We start from the raw sequence: 3,965 nt of genomic DNA on the forward strand, positions 1-3,965 counted from the left end.
TTCATATTTTGTTTTTGCCTATTTGGGTTGCATTCGTTTTGGGTATTTGTTTAAAATCAACATGCATGACTTTTTATTTATGTTGTTTTTTTTACAATTGGTATTTATTTCATTCCTTCTTTCTATGTTTTTGTTTCTGATGTTCTCTTTGTTCGTTTTTGTCAAGTTATTTGAGTGCTTTTTATTAAAAAATTAAAATAAAATATAATTTTTTCCCATGCAGTTGTGATACATAGGCTGCAGTTCACAGATCATAGTGATTGAGGCATTGCATTAGAACGAGTACCAAAAATTTTGAAAGGTAAGTTTTACGAATGTTAACTTTTAAATACCCACGCTGGTTCAGTATGTAACCTGTTTATCTGCCTTCTTATATACTGTTTCTTCTCTTCAAATTTTCCCTTTTATTGTTATGCTCTTTTTCCTATGTGGGAAGAAACCCAGTGACGCTTGATGAGAAAGAATAGAGGCCTGCCTTCACTAGCCTGCCACCACTGGTCAGCCAGCGAAACCACTACCGGTAAAACTGATTTCTTTATTTTTTTCCCTTTCAGTTGTACTGCTTTGGATTTTATTTCTTAATCTTCTTCTCCTTTACTATTATAGAGTGAATTGGGGAATTGAACCTTTAATTAGCAGTAGTTGGATTTGAAATAAACTCATTCTATTTTGTAGAATAGATTAGGTGATTACGTTGGTTGTCATTACTCATTAGGATGTTATTATCTCATTAGCCAATTGTTTTGGCTATTTTAATTCTAATTAGTTTGCTATTTGAATTATTTTCAATTGGATGTAATACATATCATGGCTGTATTTTATACAGAAAGGTATAGAAATAAAGATCATTAGAAAAATTAAACCAACACTATGTCTTTTCTCTCATTAAGGAGATTAGACATCTCAAATTGACTAAAATCCTCTGTTCTTTTCGGTTGCTAAGGAAATTTTGCATGCAAGTTACTCATATGCAGTCAACGGATAATTTTGATAGAGGAGGTACAGTACTTTGTCATAATTTACTGTCGGTAAATGTATGATATAACACATAAAGTTGTTAATCTAAGCATGTTTTATATTCTCTTTTTTTGTGCCTTCATCATCATTGTTGTTGATGATGCTTATTACAAAGTCAGTACCCGTTTTCTTTCTGTTTTCATTGGTGGATAGGATTTTCTTTTTTGTGAATTTATGGTTTTCATTTGGTATTGGGTTTTAATTATTACCAAAATGAGAGGGTGAAAAACTATTCTCTTTCTTTGAATAGTGATCACCTCAATTTGTAAAAGAAACTCTAAATTCCACTATTGGCTACAACCTGTTAAATCTTCTAATTGTTGATGTATGCTACAAGATCTCATATTACTTCATTGGTAGATAGGATTTTATTTTTAGCAAATTTATGTATTTCATTTGGTATAAGTTTGGGCTTTAAGTTTTCCAAAAAAAAGTGGATTTAAAACTGTTCTCTTTCTTTGAATTTGTTTTCAATACTATCAGATTTTTTTGGTAATTGTATTGTCAAAGCTATTTATATGTTTTTGTATTTTAATCTGCAATTACCAGTCCTGTTTAGTGCCTATGATTATGTTTGATGATAAGTTAGAATTAAAGCTTTTAATTTTGAATGTAAAAGTCTAAACTTTATACAGGTTCTCAAAAAATATAATTGGGAAACTTCTTTACAACAATGGAGAGGGGAATTTGAACCATGTTTATCCTATAAGTTAAAGCAACTACCTTATGCAATAAACATATAAATATAATGCATTTTGGCTAAATTTTGATGCGTTTTGAGATGATACAATTATGTAATTTGATTTATGTTATCAAGATCTAATCTACAATTTTACATTGAAATTTTATTCATAATGTTCTACTCATACCAAAAGAATATGTTCTGCAGAATGCAAAGGCAGATATTAATGTGGAGAAGGTTTTCTTTTCAAAAGCAAGGGTTTTTTTTTTTTTTTTTTTTTTGAGATCAAAGATATAAAGCTTTATTGAGATAGCAGAAATTCTACAAGTTGAGTTACAAAATGGAACAGTGGACCCCCAGATAGTAAAACACAGGTCTGTATTCAACAGGGCAGGGGCCATGGAAAAAGAAAAAATATGCAGCAATGGGATACAATAGAGAAACAGAGGATGCTCAAGTTGTTTGTGCTGTCATGAGGTGCTGGTAATCAGTTAAGAGACCCGAAGCACCCTCATAGATGTGCTGTGGCTGAAGTTGAGTCTTTTCAAAATGATATTTGTTTCGTGCATTAAATGAAGGCTTGCTAATACTAATTCCAAGATTGAGGTAGGTGCGCATCAATAACTTACTCCATCAGTAATTTGACAATTTCAAGCACACTTTGCAATTTGGTGTTGGTATATAGTATGTCATATAGTTAGATGAACAACCTACATTAAACTTAGAATTTTTCAATATTTACCCAACATTAATATCTAATTATGAAATTCTATTAAATGAACATGTCCTAAATGGATTGTATAGTTATTTTGTAATCCATTCTAAATTTTGAAACAGTCCATATTTAAAATAAATAAAAAATAATTTAACATACTTATCATTGCATAGGTGTTCACTATAGGCCTCAAATAGGTAAATTGATTTCCTATTCTTATATGATTTATCTTCTCCAGTGTTGGAGCTTAAATACTCTAAAACATTGAAAGAGAAAATCAAGTAACTTATGCAGTAGGTGATTGATGGAAGATGTGATTTGCAAATTGTCGCACTGTTTACATTTATGAATGATGAGAAAGAAGACATTTGAGGTCTTTTGCTTAGGCAATTGTACTATCGCATGCTGTTTTAAGAGCCATAATTTAAGAAAAAAGTTTCATGAAAGTTTCATTTCATATTTGTCATAAAAATTCCTTTTTTAAAGCATTAACATTTTTATTTTATGTTTTAGTGTCAATTAAAGTGTCCTTTTTTTTAATAATGTAATCTACATTTTATTTGTCTACTTAAATAAGGAAAACAATTTATTTATTTTTATTATTATTAATTTTTTTTATGGTAGTAGGTAGACGCCTTACAATTGGTAAACAGCTGAACATACGTATACATTACCCTTATCAATTTTAGTATCTTCCACTTGGGTTTTTACCAAATTTTTCTTTTTTTTACTCTCAGATCTTCCATGGAAATTCGGCAACACCTTATTAAAAGATAAGAAAAATATGATTATATTCTAATAGATACTTTCCCTTTTTTTTTATTGGATTTTGTTTTTAAGTAAAATTTCGATTTAGAAATTTTTATTAGACATGTTGAAAGGAAAAGAAATAATAAGAGCTATTTAATGCTCATTCACGTGATCTAGATTTTAGATGGTAGAACTAATTTTGCATTTGTATGTGATCTTCATTTGGAATCTATTTAACATTAACATTTTGTTCTAAATCTTCTGATATGCCCAGGTATGCAAAAAGATCCTCAATGGCTTGGTTGCTTACATTATTAGAACCATAAAGACTTTTAACAGAGAAAGCATGAAGTCCATAAACAAATGGTTAAACTATTTGACTTTTGGTTTATTTTAGGATTATAAATGTTATTTTGAGTTATGAATCTAAATTTTTATGCCGTTATGAAGAAAGGTTTTTGTTTTTCTTCTGCTATAAGTTTAATTTTTTCCCGTTATTCAAATTATGTTAATATAAATTATTATGATGAAGTATTATTTACTTTTGATGATGTTATATAAGAAAAGAAGTGTACTTTTGATGATGCTATAAACAAACAACCAGCACAATTATAAAAATCCCGTGCATTTGCACGGGTTATAAGCTAGTATAAATAATATGCAAGCTAATTGTTAGATTTTCAAAATATGGAACAATGTTAATTTTGTTTTTTATAGAAAGTTGTAATATAAGGCTACAACTTGTCCATATAGTAACAAGACTAATTTCCACTATTGATATATGCATATAAATATGTAATC

The 3,965-nt window shown here is 29.0% G+C and overlaps 1 long non-coding RNA gene across 1 annotated transcript; it reads left to right on the forward strand.

The window, feature by feature from the left end:
- Positions 1–508: 508 nt before the first annotated feature.
- On the forward strand, positions 509–3,595 carry LOC142630406 (uncharacterized). Its single transcript, XR_012843305.1, has 4 exons — positions 509–520; positions 944–999; positions 1,907–2,305; positions 3,439–3,595. It is a non-coding gene; the product is annotated as an uncharacterized LOC142630406 (long non-coding RNA).
- Positions 3,596–3,965: the final 370 nt, after the last annotated feature.

Source organism: Castanea sativa, chromosome 4, assembly GCF_040712315.1.
Source record: "Castanea sativa cultivar Marrone di Chiusa Pesio chromosome 4, ASM4071231v1".
Classification (NCBI taxonomy): domain Eukaryota; kingdom Viridiplantae; phylum Streptophyta; class Magnoliopsida; order Fagales; family Fagaceae; genus Castanea; species Castanea sativa.